Raw genomic sequence first — 18,130 nt, 5'->3', positions numbered from 1 at the left:
TGTGAAGGGTGTTGTTTCCCTAATTTCTTTCTCAGCCTTTTTGTCTTTGGTATATAGGAGGGCTTCTGATTTTTTTGAGTTGATTTTGTATCCTGCCACTTTGCTGAAAGTGTTTATCAGCTGAAGGAGTTCTCTGGTTGAATTTTTGGGGTCGCTCATGTATACTATCATATCATCTGCAAATAGTGACACTTTGACCTCTTCCTTTCTGATTTGTATCCCCTTGATCTCCTTTAGTTGTCTTATTGCTCTGGCTAGGACTTCAAGTACTATGTTGAAGAGATATGGGGACAATGGACAGCCTTGTCTTGTCCCTGATTTCAGTGGGATTGATTTAAGTTTCTCTCCATTGAGTTTGATGTTAGCTATAGGCTTGCTATATATTGCCTTTACTATGTTTAGGTATGTGCCTTGTATCCCTGATCTCTCCAAGACTTTAAACATGAATGGGTGTTGAACTTTGTCAAATGCTTTTTCGGCGTCTAAGGAGATGATCATGTGGTTTTTCTCCTTCAGTTTGTTTATGTGGTGGATTACATTGATGGATTTCCGTATGTTGAACCACCCTTGCATGCCTGGGATGAAGCCTACTTGGTCATGGTGGATGATATCTTTGATGTGTTCTTGGATTCGGTTTGCAAGTATTTTATTAAGTATTTTTGCGTCAATGATCATAAGAGAGATAGGCCTAAAGTTCTCTTTTTTTGTTGGGTCTTTGTGTGGTTTAGGTATTAAGGTGACTGTGGCTTCATAGAATGAGTTTGGTAGTGTTCCTTCTGTTTCTATTTTGTGGAATACCTTGAGAAGAATTGGAGTTAGCACTTCTTTGAAGGTCTTGTAGAATTCTGTGCTGAAGCCATCTGGTCCAGGGCTTTTTTTGGAGGGGAGACTGTTAATAACTGCTTCGATTTCCTTGGGAGATATAGGGCTATTCAGTCTTTCTACCTGATCTTGACTTAGTTTTGGTAGATGGAATCTTTCAAGAAAATTATCCATTTCATTCAGATTCTCAAATTTTGTGGCATATAGGCTTTTGTAGTATATCACTTTTCAGTTTTCCTGTTATAATAATTAAACAGGCAACACATATGTGAATTAGTTTACAAAGATGTGCTTTGCGTTTCTGTTCTTTCAATGGAAACTTATTTCTCTGACGTACACTGCGAGATAACACTTTTCAGTTTTCCTGTATTCCTAATTGAGCGAGCGACACACAGGTGATTCCGTTTAAAAGTAGTGCTTTGCTTTTCTGTTCTTTCATTTGAAACTTGTTCCTGTGCTGTACAATGTGATATATCACTTTTCAGTTTTCCTGTTATAATAACTGAACAGGCGACACTTATGTGATTTAGTTTACAAAGTAGTGCTTTGGATTTCTGTTCTTCGGTTGGAAACTTGTTTCTGTGCTGTACAGTGTGATATATCAATTTTAAGTTTTCCTGTTGTAATAATTGAACGGGCGACACGTATGTGATTAATTTATAAAGTTGTGCTTTGCGTTTCTGTTATTTCGATGGAAACTTGTTTCTGTGCCGTACAGTGCGAGATAACACTTTTCGGTTTTCCTGTATTCCTAATTGAGCTAGTGACACACATGTGATTCAGTTTACAAAGTAGTGCTTTTCATTTACGTTCTTTCGTTGGAAACTTGTTCCTGTTAGGAACAAGTTAGGGTTAGGGTTAGGGTTAGGGTTAGGGTTAGGGTTAGGGTTAGCGTTAGGTTAGGGCTGGGTAAGGGATAGGGTTAGGGTTAGGGTTAGTGTTAGGGTTAGGTTAGGGCTGGGTAAGGGATAGGGTTAGGGTTAGGGGTTAGGGTTAGGGGTTAGTGTTAGGGTTAGGGTTAGGGTTAGGTTTAGGTGTTAGGGTTAGGTTTAGGGTTAGGGTTAGGGGCTTAGGGTTAGCGTTAGGTTAGGGATGGGTAAGGGATAGGATTAGGGTTAGGGTTAGGTTTAGGGTTAGGATTAGGGGTTAGGGTTAGGGTTAGGGTTAGGGGTTAGGGTTAGGGTTAGGGTTAGGGTTATATCACTTTTCAGTTTTCCTGTTATAATAATTGAACAGGCGACACATATGTGAATTAGTTTACAAAGTTTTGCTTTGCATTTCTGTTCTTTCTTTGGAAACTTGTTCCTGTGCCATACAGTGCAAGATTACACTTTTCGGTTTTCTTGTATTCCTAATTGAGCAAGCGACACATATGTGATTTAGTTTACAAAGTAGTGTTTTGGATTTCTGTTCTTCTGTTTGAAACTTCTTTATGTGCTGTAGAGTTTGATATATCACTTTTTAGTTTTCCTGTTCTAATAATTGAACAGGCGACAAGTATGTGATTAATTTAGAAAGTTGTGCTTTGTGTTTCTGTTCTTTCGATTGAAACTTGTTCCTGTGCTGTACAGTGCGTTATATCACTTTTCAGTTTTCCTGTTATAATAATTGAACAGGGGACACGTATGTGAATTAGTTTACAAAGTTGTGCTTTGCATTTCTGTTCTTTCTTTGGAAATTTGTTTCTGTGTCATACAGTGCGAGATAACACTTTTCGCTTTTCCTGTATTCCTAATTGAGTGAGTGACACACATGTGATTTAGTTTACAAAGTAGTGCTTTGGATTTCTGTTCTTCGGTTGGAAACTTGTTCCTGTGCTGTACAGTGTGATATATCAGTTTTCAGTTTTCCTGTTGTAATAATTGAATGGGCGACACGTATGTGATTTAGTTTACAAAGTTGTGCTTTGCGTTTCTGTTCTTTCGATGGAAACTTGTTTCTGTGCCGTACAGTGCGAGATAACACTTTTCAGTTTTCCTGTATTCCTAATTGAGCGAGTGACACACATGTGATTCAGTTTACAAAGTAGTGCTTTTCATTTAGGTTCTTTCGTTGGAAACTTGTTCCTGTTAGGAACAAGTTAGGGTTAGGGTTAGGGTTAGGGTTAGGGTTAGGGTTAGGGTTAGGTTAGGGCTGGGTAAGGGAAAGGGTCAGGGTTAGGGTTAGGGTTAGGGTTAGGGGTTAGTGTTAGGGTTAGGGTTAGGGTTAGGTGTTAGGGTTAGGGTTAGGGTTAGGGTTAGGGGCTTAGGGTTAGGGTTAGGGTTATATCACTTTTCAGTTTTCCTGTTATAATAATTGAACAGGCGACACATATGTGAATTAGTTCACAACGTTGTGCTTTGTGTTTCTGTTCTTTCAATGGAAACTTGTTTCTGTGCCGTACAGTGCGAGATAACACTTTTCAGTTTTCCTGTATCCCTAATTTAGCGAGGGACACACAGGTGATTCCGTTTAAAAGTAGTGATTTGCTTTTCTTTTCTTTCGTTGGAAACTTGTTCTTGTGCTGTACAGTGAGATATATCACTTTTCAGTTTTCCAGTTATAATAATTGAACAGGGGACACGTATGTGAATTAGTTTACAAAGTTGTGCTTAGCTTTTCTGTTCTTTAGATGGAAACATGTTCCTGTGCTGTACAGTGCATTATAACACTTTTCAGTTTTCCTGTTAGAATAATTGAACAGGGGACACGTATGTGAATTAGTTTCCAAAGTTGTGCTTTGCATTTCTGTTCTTTCTTTGGAAACTTGTTTCTGTGCCATACAGTGCGAGATAACACTTTTCGGTTTTCCTGTATTCCTAATTAGGCGAGCGACACACATGTGATTTAGTTTACAAAGTAGTGCTTTGGATTTCTGTTCTTCTGTTTGAAAGTTGTTTCTGTGCTGTACAGTTTGATATATCACTTTTCAGTTTTCCTGTTGTAATATTTGAACGGGCGACAAGTATGTGATTAATTTACAAAGTTGTGCTTTGCATTTCTGTTCTTTCGATGGAAACTTATTTATGTGCCCTACAGTGCGAGATAACACTGTTCGGTTTTCCTGTATTCCTAATTCAGCGAGTGACACACATGTGATTCAGTTTACAAAGTAGTGCTTTTCATTTACGTTCTTTGGTTGGAAACTTATTCCTGTTAGGAACAAGTTAGGGTTAAGGTTAGGGTTAGAGTTAGGTTAGGCTTAGGGTTAGGTTAGGGATGTGTAAGGGATAGGGTTAGGGTTAGGGTTAGGGTTAGGGTTAGGGGTTAGGGTTAGGGTTAGGGTTAGGGTTATATCACTTTTCAGTTTTCTTCTTATAATAATTGAACAGGCGACACATATGTGAATTAGTTCACAACGTTGTGCTTTGTGTTTCTGTTCTTTCAATGGAAACTTGTTTCTGTGCCGTACAGTGCGAGATTACACTTTTCGGTTTTCCTGTATTCCTAATTGAGCGAGAAACACACATGTGATTTAGTTTACAAAGTAGTGCTTTGGATTTCTGTTCTTCTTTTTAAAACTTGTTTCTGTGCTGTACAGTTTGATATATCACTTTTTAGTTTTCCTGTTGTAATAATTGAACGGGCGACAAGTATGTGATTAATTTACAAAGTTGTGCTTTGCGTTTCTGTTCTTTCGATTGAAACTTGTTCCTGTGCTGTACAGTGCGTTATATCACTTTTCAGTTTTCCTGTTAGAATAATTGAACAGGGGACACGTATGTGAATTAGTTTCCAAAGTTGTGCTTTGCATTTCTGTTCTTTCTTTGGAAACTTGTTTCTGTGCCATACAGTGCGAGATAACACTTTTCGGTTTTCCTGTATTCCTAATTAGGCGAGCGACACACATGTGATTTAGTTTACAAAGTAGTGCTTTGGATTTCTGTTCTTCTGTTTGAAAGTTGTTTCTGTGCTGTACAGTTTGATATATCACTTTTCAGTTTTCCTGTTGTAATATTTGAACGGGCGACAAGTATGTGATTAATTTACAAAGTTGTGCTTTGCATTTCTGTTCTTTCGATGGAAACTTATTTATGTGCCCTACAGTGCGAGATAACACTGTTCGGTTTTCCTGTATTCCTAATTCAGCGAGTGACACACATGTGATTCAGTTTACAAAGTAGTGCTTTTCATTTACGTTCTTTGGTTGGAAACTTATTCCTGTTAGGAACAAGTTAGGGTTAAGGTTAGGGTTAGAGTTAGGTTAGGCTTAGGGTTAGGTTAGGGATGGGTAAGGGATAGGGTTAGGGTTAGGGTTAGGGTTAGGGTTAGGGGTTAGGGTTAGGGTTAGGGTTAGGGTTATATCACTTTTCAGTTTTCTTCTTATAATAATTGAACAGGCGACACATATGTGAATTAGTTCACAACGTTGTGCTTTGTGTTTCTGTTCTTTCAATGGAAACTTGTTTCTGTGCCGTACAGTGCGAGATTACACTTTTCGGTTTTCCTGTATTCCTAATTGAGCGAGAAACACACATGTGATTTAGTTTACAAAGTAGTGCTTTGGATTTCTGTTCTTCTTTTTAAAACTTGTTTCTGTGCTGTACAGTTTGATATATCACTTTTTAGTTTTCCTGTTGTAATAATTGAACGGGCGACAAGTATGTGATTAATTTACAAAGTTGTGCTTTGCGTTTCTGTTCTTTCGATTGAAACTTGTTCCTGTGCTGTACAGTGCGTTATATCACTTTTCAGTTTTCCTGTTAGAATAATTGAACAGGGGACACGTATGTGAATTAGTTTACAAAGTTGTGCTTTGCATTTCTGTTCTTTCTTTGGAAACTTGTTTCTGTGCCATACAGTGCGAGATAACACTTTTCGGTTTTCCTGTATTCCTAATTAGGCGAGCGACACACATGTGATTTAGTTTACAAAGTAGTGCTTTGGATTTCTGTTCTTCTGTTTGAAAGTTGTTTCTGTGCTGTACAGTTTGATATATCACTTTTCAGTTTTCCTGTTGTAATATTTGAACGGGCGACAAGTATGTGATTAATTTACAAAGTTGTGCTTTGCATTTCTGTTCTTTCGATGGAAACTTATTTATGTGCCCTACAGTGCGAGATAACACTTTTCGATTTTCCTGTATTCCTAATTCAGCGAGTGACACACATGTGATTCAGTTTACAAAGTAGTGCTTTTCATTTACGTTCTTTGGTTGGAAACTTATTCCTGTTAGGAACAAGTTAGGGTTAAGGTTAGGGTTAGAGTTAGGTTAGGCTTAGGGTTAGGTTAGGGATGGGTAAGGGATAGGGTTAGGGTTAGGGTTAGGGTTAGGGTTAGGGTTAGGGGTTAGGGTTAGGGTTAGGGTTAGGGTTATATCACTTTTCAGTTTTCTTCTTATAATAATTGAACAGGCGACACATATGTGAATTAGTTCACAACGTTGTGCTTTGTGTTTCTGTTCTTTCAATGGAAACTTGTTTCTGTGCCGTACAGTGCGAGATTACACTTTTCGGTTTTCCTGTATTCCTAATTGAGCGAGCAACACACATGTGATTTAGTTTACAAAGTAGTGCTTTGGATTTCTGTTCTTCTTTTTAAAACTTGTTTCTGTGCTGTACAGTTTGATATATCACTTTTTAGTTTTCCTGTTGTAATAATTGAACGGGCGACAAGTATGTGATTAATTTACAAAGTTGTGCTTTGCGTTTCTGTTCTTTCGATTGAAACTTGTTCCTGTGCTGTACAGTGCGTTATATCACTTTTCAGTTTTCCTGTTAGAATAATTGAACAGGGGACACGTATGTGAATTAGTTTACAAAGTTGTGCTTTGCATTTCTGTTCTTTCTTTGGAAACATGTTTCTGTGCCTTACAGTGCGAGATAACACTTTTCGGTTTTCCTGTATTCCTAATTGAGCCAGCGACACACAGGTGATTCAGTTTACAAAGTATTGTTTTTTATTTATGTTCTTTCGTTGGAAACTTGTTCCTGTTAGGAACAAGTTAGGGTTAGGGTTAGGGTTAGGGTTAGGGTTAGGGTTAGCGTTAGAGTTAGGGTTAGTTTAGGGCTGGGTAAGGGACAGGGTTAGGGTTAGGGTTAGGGTTAGGGTTAGGGTTAGGGTTAGGGTTAGTTTAGGGCTTGGTAAGGGATAGGTTTAGAGTTAGGGTTAGGGTTAGGGTTAGGGGTTAGGGTTAGGGTTAGGTTTAGGGTTAGGGTTAGGGGTTACGGTTAGGGTTAGTGTTAGTGGCTTAGGGTTAGGGTTAGGGTTAGGGTTATATCACTTTTCAGTTTTCCTGTTATAATAATTGAACAGGCGACACATATGTGAATTAGTTTACAAAGGTGTGCTTTGCGTATCTGTTCTTTCAATGGAAACCTATTTCTGTGAGGTACAGTGCGAGATAACACTGTTCAGTTTTCCTGTATTCCTAATTGAGCGAGCGACACACAGGTGATTCTGTTTAAATGTAGTACTTTGCTTTTCTGTTCTTTCGTTGGAAACTTGTTCTTGTGCTGTACAGTGAGATATATCACTTTTCAGTTTTCCTGTATTCCTAATGGAGCGAGCGACACATGTGATTTAGTTTACAAATTAGTGATTTTCTTTTTTGTTCTTTCATTTGAAACTTGTTCCTGTGCTGTACAATGTGATATATTACATTTCAGTTTTCCTGTTATAATAATTGAACAGACGACACGTATGTGAATTAGTTTACAATGTTGTGCTTTGCGTTTCTGCTCTTTCGATGGAAACTTGTTACTGTGCTGTACAGGGCGTTATATCACTTTTCAGTTTTCCTGTTATAATAATTGAACAGACGACACGTATGTGAATTAGTTTACAATGTTTTGCTTTGCGTTTCTGTTCTTTCGATGGAAACCTGTTACTGTGCTGTACAGGGCGTTATATCACTTTTCAGTTTTCCTGTTATAATAATTGAACAGGCGACACATATGTGAATTAGTTTACAAAGTTGTGCTTTGTATTTCTGTTTTTTCTTTGAAAACTTGTTCCTGTGCCATACAGTGCAAGATTACACTTTTCGGTTTTCCTGTATTCCTAATTGAGCGAGTGACACACATGTGATTTAGTTTAAAAAGTAGTGCTTTGGATTTCTGTTCTTCTGTTTGAGACTTGTTTCTGTGCTGTACAGTTTGATATATCACTTTTTAGTTTTCCTGTTGTAATAATTGAACGGGCGACAAGTATGTGATTAATTTACAAAGTTGTGCTTTGCGTTTCTGTTCTTTCGATGGAAACTTGTTTCTGTGCCTTACAGTGCGAGATAACACTTTTCGGTTTTCCTGTATACCTAATGGAGCGAGTAACACACATGTTATTCAGTTTACAAAGTAGTGCTTTTCATTTACATTCTTTCGTTGGAAACTTGTTCCTGTTAGGAACAAGTTAGGGTTAGGGTTAGGGTTAGGGTTAGGGTTAGGGTTAGGGTTAAGGTTAGGGGTTAGGTTTAGGGTTAGGTTTAGGGGTAAGGGTTAGGGTTAGGGTTAGGGTTAGGGGCTTAGGGTTAGGGTTAGGGATAGGGATATATCACTTTTCAGTTTTCCTGTTGTAATAATTAAACGGGCGACACGTATGTGATTTAGTTCACAAAGTTGTGCTTTCCTTTTCTGTTCTTTGGATGGAAACTTGTTTCAGTGCCTTACAGTGCGAGATAACAGTTTTCGGTTTTCCTGTATTCCTAATGGAGCAAGCGACACACATGTGATTTAGTTTACAAAGTAGTGCTTTGGATTTCTGTTGTTCTGTTGAAAACTTGTTTCTGTGCTGTACAGTATGATATATCACTTTTCAGTTTTCCTGTTATAATAATTGAACGGGCGACACGTATGTGATTTAGTTTACAAAGTTGTGCTTTGTGTTTCTGTTCTTCCGATAGAAACTTGTTTCTGTGACATACAGTACGAGATAACACTTTTCGGTTTTCCTGTATTCCTAATTGAGCGAGTGACACACATGTGATTCAGTTTACCAAGTAGTGCTTTTCATTTACGTTCTTTCGTTGGAAACTTGTTCCTGTTAGGATTAGGGTTACGGATAGGGTTAGGGTTAGAGTTAGGTTAGGGCTGGGTAAAGGATAGGGTTAGGGTTAGGGTTAGTGTTAGGGTTAGGGTTAGGTTAGGGCTGGGTAAGGGATAGGGTTAGGGTTAGGGTTAGGGTTAGGGTTAGGGTTAGGGACTTAGGGTTAGGGTTAGGGTTAGGGTTATATCACTTTTCAGTTTTCCTGTTATAATAATTGAACAGGCGACACATGTGAATTAGTTTACAAAGTTGTGCTTTGCGTATCTGTTCTTTCAATGGAAACTTATTTCTGTGAATGTTTACCAAGTAGTGCTCTGCTTATCTGTTCTTTCGATGAAAACTTCTTTCTTTGCCGTACAGTTCGATATATATCACTTTTCAGTTTTCCTGTATTCCTAATTGAGCTAGTGACACACATGTGATTCCGTTTATAAAGTAGTGCTTTGCTTTTCCGTTCTTACGTTGGAAACTTGTTCCTGTGCTGTAGAGTGCGATATATCACTTTTCAGTTTTCCTGTATTCCTAATTGAGCGAGCGACACACATGTGATTTAGTGTACAAAGTAGTGCTTAGCTTTTCTGTTTTTCCGTTTGAAACTTGTTCCTGTGTTGTACAGTGCGATATATCACATTTCATTTTTACTGTTATAATAATTGAACAGGCGACACATATGTGAATTAGTTTACAACGTTATGCTTTGCGTTTCTGTTCTTTCGATGGAAACTTGTTTCTGTGCCGTACAGTGCAATATATCACTTTTCAGTTTTCCTGTATTCCTAATTGAGCAAGTGATACATATTTGATTCTTTTTACAGTGTAGTGCTTTGCTTTTCTGTTCTTTCATTGCAAATTTGTTCCTGTGCTGTAGAGTGCGATATATCACTTTTCAGTTTTCCTGTATTCCTAATTGAGCGAGCGACACAAATGTGATTTAGTTTACAAAGTTGTGCTTTGCATTTCTGTTCTTCTGTTGGAAACTTGTTTCTGTGCTGTACAGTGTGATATATCACTTTTCAGTTTTCCTCTTATAATAATTGAACGGGTGACACGTATGTGAATTAGTTTACAAAGTAGTGCTTTGCTTTTCTGTTCTTTCGTTACAAACTTCTTCCTTTGTTGTACAGTGCTATATATCACATTTCCGTTTTCCTGTTATAATAATTGAACATGCGACACATATGTGAATTAGCTTACAAAGTTATGCTTTGCTTTTCTGTTCTTTCGATGGAAACTTGTTTCTGTGCCATACAGTGGGAGATATCACTTTTCAGTTTTATTGTATTCCTAATTGAGTGAGCGACACACATGTGATTCCCTTTACAAAGTAGTGCTTTGCTTTTCTCTTCTTTTGTTGGAAACTTGTTCCTGTGCTGTACAGTGCGATATATCACTTTTCATTTTTCCTGTTTTCCTAATTGAGCGAGCGACACATATGTGATTGAGGTTACAAAGTAGTGCTTTTTCGTTTATGTTCTTTTGTTGGAAACTTGTTCCTGTTTGGAACAAGTTAGGGTTAGGGTTAGGGTTATATCACTTTTCAGTTTTCCTGTTATAATAATTGAACAGGTGACACGTATATGAATTAGTTTACAAAGTAGTGCTTTGCTTTTCTGTTCTTTCGTTGGAAACTTGTTACTGTGCCTTACAGTTGGAGATAACACTTTTCAGTTTTCCTGTATTCCTTTTTTTTGTTTGTTTCTTTTTTTTATTTTTTTATCAGTTACATTTTATTAACTCTGTATCCCAGCCGTGTCCGGATCCCTCATTCCCTCCCGGTCCCTCCCTCCTTCCCTCATCTCCACCGTGCCCCTTTCCAAGTCCACCTGATAGGGGGGACCTCCTCCCCATTCATCTGATCCTTTTTTATCAGGTATCTTCAGGACTGGCTGCAAAGCCCTCCTCTGTGGCCCAACAGGAGTGCTCCTCCCTTCGGGGGTGGGGAGACCAAAGAGCCAGTCATTGAGTTCCTGTTAGAAATAGTCCCTGTTCCCCTCACTTTGGGAAACCAATTGGTTACTGAGCTACCACAGGCTACATCTGAGTGGAGGTTCTAGGTTATATCCATTCATGGTCCTTGGTTGAATGTCAGTCTCAGAAAAGACCCTGTGCCCAGATATATTTGGTCCTTGTGGAGCTCCTATCCTTTCCCCATCAGACTAATTCCCCTTCTTTCTTATGATTCCCTGTACTCTGCCAAAGGTTTGGTCATGAGTCTTTGCTTTGAAAACACTGCTAGTTAGAGTCTTTCAGATGCGCTCAGTAGACTCCTGTCATACGTTCAATGCATATCCCATCTGTCTTTCTAAATGAGGATTGATCATCTTACCCCATGTCCGCTCAATTGATTATCTTTTTTAGGTGTATAGATTTCATTATGTTTATCATATCTTATAGGTCTATATAAGTGAGTATATCCCATGTTTGTCTTTCTCCTTCTGGGATATTTCACTCAGAATGATCTTTTCTAGATCCCACCATTTGCCTGCAAATTTCATGATTTCCTCCTTTTTCATTGCTGAGTAGTATTCCATTGTATAAAAATACCACAATTTCTGTACCCATTCCACCGTTGATGGACATCTGGGTTGTTTCCAGGTTCTGGCTATTACAAATAGAGCTGCTATAAACATGGTTGAGCAAGTGTTCTTTTTGTGTACTTGAACGAACTTTGGGTATATACCTAGCAGTGGTATAGCTGGGTCTGGAGGAAGCACTATTCCTATTTGTCTTAGAAAGCGCCAGATAGCTTTCCAGAGTGGTTGTACCAGTTTACATTCCCACCAGCAGTGGAGGAGGGTTCCCCTTTCTCCACAACCTCTCCAGCATGTGTTATCGCTTGAGTTTTTCATCTTGGCCATTCTGATGGGTGTAAGGTGATATCTCAGGGTCGTTTTGATTTGCATTTCCCTGATGGCTAATGAGGATGAGCATTTCTTTAAGTGTTTTTCTGCCATTCGATATTCCTCTGTGGAGAATTCTCTGTTTAGCTCTGTTCCCCATTTTTTAATTGGATTACTTGGATTGCTGCTTTTCTGCTACTTATTTCTTTGTATATACTGGATATTAGTCCTCTGTCAGATAAAGGGTTAGTGAAGATTCTTTCCCAATCTGTAGGCAGTCGTTTTGTTTTGATGACGGTATCCTTTGCTTTACAGAAACTTTTCAGTTTCATGAGGTCCCATTTATTGATTGTTGCTCTTAGAGCCTGTGCTGTTGGTGTTCTGTTGAGACATGGTTTTAACACAGCCCAAGCTGTCCTCCAGCTAACAGGGTAGCCTAGGCTGGCATCAAACTCTGAATTTTCCTACCTCATCTTACAGAGTGCAGGGAAAACTAGTGTGTAATACTGAGCTTACAAATACTCTCTCTTTCTGCATTGCACTCATTAAATTTCCGAAGCTGTCAAGAAAATCTAAACCATTACTAAAATCTCATTTGATAAAAACCCAATGAACTGCTCCTGGCATCCACATCCCTCTATTCTTTTACCCCATTTTTAAAAAGATGTTCTTCTACTGCCAGTTTGTGTGCTGGCTTCTGTTGAACAGCATCAAGATGAAATAGACCTCCTCCTGAGACTGTAGCTCAGTTGGTAGAGTGACTAACTACCATTCATGAAGCCCTGGGTCTGATCCTCTGCACTTTTGTAAGAGAGATATGATAGTAAACACCTGTAGTTTCCAGCACAGGGGAGGTGGAGGCAGCAAGACAGAAATTTAAGGTCATCCTCAGCTACATAGAGAGATTTTGGCCAGTCTAGGTTACATGGAACCATGTCTACAAAGGGGAGGAGCACCTGACCAGATGGGTCATGAGTTTAAACTGATAGTGGCTCTTGCACAGTACCTTAGTTTGCTTCCCAGCAACCATATCTCATTGCTCATGGCCACCTCTAACTCCAGGTTTAGGGTATCCAATGCAGGGTAATTATTTTGAAAACTAATTTAAATTATCATATTCATTTATTTTTTTATTTGTTTGTTTTTGTTTTTCAAGACAGGGTCTCATTATGTAGTCCTGGCTGTCCTGAAATTACTCTGTAGACCATGGCTGAACTTGAACTCACAGGTATCTGTCTGCCTCTTTTTCCCCAGGGCTGGGATTAAAGACTGTATTTTTTTGTTTATTTGTTTGTTTTAGTTCCTTTCCTATGTTTGTCATCTGAGGAGATCAGAAGAATTCATGGGATCCTGTAGAGGTGGACCAGGTGCCGTGAGCCAGCTTAAGTGGATACTGTGAATTAAACTTAGGTTTATTTTTGGAATAGCCGGAAGTATTCTTATCCACTGAGCCATTCCTTTAGCCCTCTCAGTTTTTTTTAAGTTGATATAAGTAAATTTGGGGAATCTGAGGATTTAGCTCAATAGAAGAAAGCATGCTCTACATGTATGAGAGCAAAGATTTCATCCTCCATGCTGCAAAAAAAAAAAAATGCTTGTTTTGTTTTGCTTTATATTTTCAGACAGGACTTCTTTTAGCCATTGATAGTCATAAACTCACTAGCCAAGGATATCCTTGAACTTCTGATTGTTCCACCTGTACCTCCTAAGGGCACTGATTACAGGTAATACCACTGTGTCAAGTTTTATGTGGTGTTGGGCATGAACCCATAGCTTCATGCATGCTAGGCAAGCACCATGCCAACTGAGTTCCATCCCCAGCCATTTTTTTTCTGTGAAGTCACAGAAAAAAATAATCTCATTGCATTTTCTAAAACCTCTCTTTAATCTTTAATACTCTTGGCACCCTTCCACCTGTGGGACAGATTGTTCACTTTGCCACATGTTGACTAAGGCTGTACGGTATTCACCTTAATTCCAGGAGGAGGAGGGAAATTGCCTACTGAGTGCTGGAAGACAAAAGGTAGGCTATGAAACGACAGGCGTAAATGATACTGAAATAAAAATCTCTGAAGATCTGGAAAAGGTGTGGCCCCCAAATGAAATCCAAGGCCAGAAATCACTGAGCCCGTCCCTTCAGTACACTGTAATCCCAAGGCAGGTGCACATGTCACTTAAGACTCACTGGCCAAGGTGGCAGCGCCAGGAGAACACTACTTCTGAGGACCAGGACAACATTTTCTGTACAGCAACCAATTGACTGAACTCTGGGCCCTAAAACAATAGTGATCATGTTTCCCAGGTGAGAGGAAACCCCCACAGTGTGGGAATCAGTCAGGTCCACTCTCAGCTCACCCAGCCAGAACCCGGAAGAGATCCCAGGTCGTGCAGCCACTAGGTTGCCAGACCAGAGCCACATGCCTGTGTATCCTGATCACCTTCCCAGGCTGAATGGTGGGTACAAAAACACCAGAGAATGGGAGTCCCAGTTGCGAGAAAAACCCACAGGGAAGGAAGGAAAAGGATCTAGCCTCCGGTCAGCCAGTCTTTCCCTGGAAAAGATCTCACAGAATGGTGGGTGTGCACCACCAGCACTGAACTGGGCTCCAGCTGTGAGCACAGAGACTTGCTGCATGCCCAACTCTCCATCACAGACAGAACTGTGCACTGCAGGGCAACAGAGGCTGGGAGTCCCTGTTGGGAGAAAACCCCACAGGAAGGAAGCAGATGGGGACTGAATTAGGTCATCCAGTATATCCCTGGAAAAGGTCCCATAGACTAGCAGGCACTCGTGCTGTCAGCCCAGAGACCTGCTGTGCACAGTTGTTCAGTAGAGACAGAACTGTGTGCCCCAGGGCACTAGAGACTTGGAGTCCCTGTCAGGGAAAAAAACTTACAGGGAAGGAAGCAAATGCAGATGGATGGAGGCCACCCAATATATCCCTGAAAAAGGTCCCACAGACCAGCGTGCCTGCCAAGCCAGGGACCTGCTGTGCACCAGCTAGCCTGCTGCTCCCAGGAGAGCGGTACTCACCTGCCACTGATTACCACTTGGGTACTGGGGCACAGAGCCCCAACCTCAGACCTACAGAAGCCTGGGATCCCCGAGATCAACCCCCAGATACTTCTCCAAGGGGCAACCAGTTATCCCTAAACAAACCATACCACGGGCTACCCAGGTTACAGCAACAGCTCACTAAATTACAGCAAGAAACCCAGAAGCAGGGCAGCTGTGACTTCTCCGAGTGAGAGGAGAGCCCTCTCCACTAACAAGGACCACAGTTACCACTCAGGTCTGTACACCTGAGGTGATCTGTGGCAACTCCTGAAAAACACCGGCCATTCAGTGACCATACCCAAAAAGCTGAGGAGGCGTCCTTCAGAAAAAAAGAAACATTCCTGCCAATGGGATTCTCTCCACCACAGGATTCCAGGAACCACCAAAAACTAACACCCAACACCGAAGATAGCCCAATGGGTAGAGCCAAGGTAAAAGCTCAACCAACAAAAGACAGAGCAGTATGGCATCTCCAGAACCCAGTTATACAAAGGCAAGTAGCCCTGGACACCCCAGCATAACTGAAATTCAAGAAGATGACCTAACATCTATGCTCATGAAGAGGAAAATAGAGGAAACAAAATGTGTAAAGACCTAGAAGAACATAAAGACATAACAGCTTATGACCATTTGTAAAGAAATAGAGGAAGATAAATACAAACAGATTATGGTCATCTGTAAAGAAAGATGGGAAGTTGCAGCCAGTTTGTGGCCTTTAAAGAGGAAATATTTAAATCACTGAAAGAAATAAAAGAAACAGAGGATTGTTCAAACAAACAGCTGAAGGAATTGAAGGAAAATACAGTCAGACAGGTGAAGGAAATCAACAAAATGGCTCAAGATCTGAAGATAGAATTGGAAAAATTAAAGAAAACACAAATGGAGGAAATCATGGAGAGAAAGAACTTGGGGAAGAAAATAGGTACTACACAGGTAAGCATAACTAATAGACTTCCAACAAGAGATGGAAGAAAGAATCTCAGGTGTGCAGGATAAAATGGAAGAAATCAATGTATCCCTCAAAGAAAATGTTAAATATTAAAAATTCCTGACACAGACCATCCAAGAAATTCATGACAACATAAAAAGACAAAACCTAAGAAGAATAAGAATAGAGGAAAAAGAAGACTCCCTCCTCCAAGGCCCAGTAAATATTTTCAACAAGATCATTGAAGAAAATTTCCCCAACTTAAAGGAGAGGCCAATAAGAATACAAGAGGTCTACAGAACACCTAATAAATCAGACAAGGAAATCTTCCCATCACATAATAATCACAACAGTAAGTATACAGAACAAAGAAAAAATACTAAAAGCTGCAAGGGAAAAAGGCCAAGTGACATATAATGGCAAACCCATTAGAATCACACCTGACTTCTCAACAGAGACTATGAAAGCCAGAAGAGCCTGGATGTATCCATCCAGACCCTAAGAGAACACAGATGTCAGCATAGGCTACTGTACCCAGCAAAACTCTCAGTCCTCATAGATGGAGAAAACAAGATATTCAATGACAAAAATTTCAACAATACCTACACACAATTCCAGTGTTACAGAAGATGCTAGAAGGAAAAATACAACCCAAGAAAACGAACTACTTTCAAAAAAAACAAAAACAAAAACAAAACAAAAACAAAACAAAAACAAAACAGGAAATAAATAACTTCACTACAGCAAAACAAAAACAAGTAGCCAAACACACTATCGTAGCCAACATCAATATCAAAGGATCTAAGAGCCACTGGTCATTAATCTCCCTCAACATCAGTGGACTCAATTCTCCAATAAAAAGACACAGACTAACAGAATGGATGCGTAAACAAGACCCAACAATCTGTTGCATACAAGAAACACACCTAAATCACAAAGATAGACATTACCTGAGAGTAAAGGGCTGGAAGACGGTTTACCAAGCAAATGGACCCAAGAGGCAAGCAGGAGTAAGTAAGCCATTCTAATATCTAATAAAAGATATTTTCAACCAAAATTAATCAAAAGAGATAGAGAAGGACACTTCATAATCATCAAGGGAAAAATTCACCAGGAAGATATCACAATCCTGAACATCTATGACCCAAATGCAAGGGCACCCACATTTGTAAAAGAAACTTTAATAAAGCTTAAACCACACATAGACCCCCACACATTAATAGTGGGAGACTTCAACACCCCACTCTCAACAAAGGACAGGTCAACAAAACAGAAATTAAACAAAGAAACAATAACTCTGACAGGTCATGAATCAAATGGACCTCGTGGACATCTACAGAACCTTTCACCCAAACAAAAAAAAAATTACCTTTTTCTCAGCACCTCATGGAACCTTCTCCAAAGTAGACCATATAGTGGGTCACAAAGCAAGACTCAACAGATATAAGAAGATTGCTTTTTTATGACAACAACTACATTTCAACTAAACATAAAGTTTAAATACATGGATGAAGTGTTGTTAATAAGGCACTTTAAAAAATACATATTAATATTTTTGCTTCAATAAAGAAACAAAAAGTTATCAGCATTCTCTTTTGTTTAAATTAGCACAGCTTTTGATTATCTGAAACCAGAAAATTATAAACATCTAAAAAATATTTTTCTTAGTTACGCTGGAATCTGCATCAGTTAATAGTGTTAATTCACTCTAAACTTAATAGTTAACACTCTAAACAAATAATTCAGAGTCAATTATATACTTATAAAGTCAACAAAAATAAGAAAATGTGTAACTACCCCATTTTTTAATTGGATTACTTGGTTTGTTGGAGTTTAACTACTTGAGTTCTTTATATATTCTGGATATTAGCCCTTTGTCAGATATAGGGTTGGTGAAGATCCTTTCCCAATCTGTAGGCTGTCATTTTGTTCTGATGACAGTGTCCTTTGCCTTATAGAAGCTTTTTTTTTTCCTGGGGTCTCATTTATTGATTGATGATCTTAGAACCTGTGTTCTCGATGTTCTGTGCCAGTGAGGTCAAGGCTCTTCCCCTCTTTTTTTTCTAATAGATTTAGTGTGTCTGGTTTTATGTTGAGGTCTTTGATCCACATGGACTTTAGTTTTGTGCAGGCTGATAAATACGGGTTTATTTGCATTTTTCTGCATGTAGACATCCAGTTAGAACAACATCATTTGTTGAAGATGCTATCTTTTTTCCATTGCATGGTTTTGGATTCTTTGGAACTTTTCTGGCATGAACCAAGTGGCAGTCTCTCTGATCCCCTCCCGTTTATTAGTTGATGGTCTTCATGTTTTTTGCATGTTCCATTTTAGTCCTGATCAGAAAATTCTTTCCTGAAAATTCCAACGTATCTCTTATTTTTCTTTTGTTAGTTTCAGGATATCATGAAAAAGATTGCAGTTCTTCTATGATACCTCTGGAATTGTTTTGTGCATGGTGAGAGATATGGACAGTTTCATTTTTATGTGGAGGTAAATAGTTCAGCAAGTACTACTGA

Source organism: Meriones unguiculatus, assembly GCF_030254825.1.
Source record: "Meriones unguiculatus strain TT.TT164.6M chromosome 13 unlocalized genomic scaffold, Bangor_MerUng_6.1 Chr13_unordered_Scaffold_34, whole genome shotgun sequence".
NCBI classification, from domain to species: Eukaryota; Metazoa; Chordata; class Mammalia; order Rodentia; family Muridae; genus Meriones; species Meriones unguiculatus.
Note: the sequence above shows the minus strand (reverse complement) of the source record.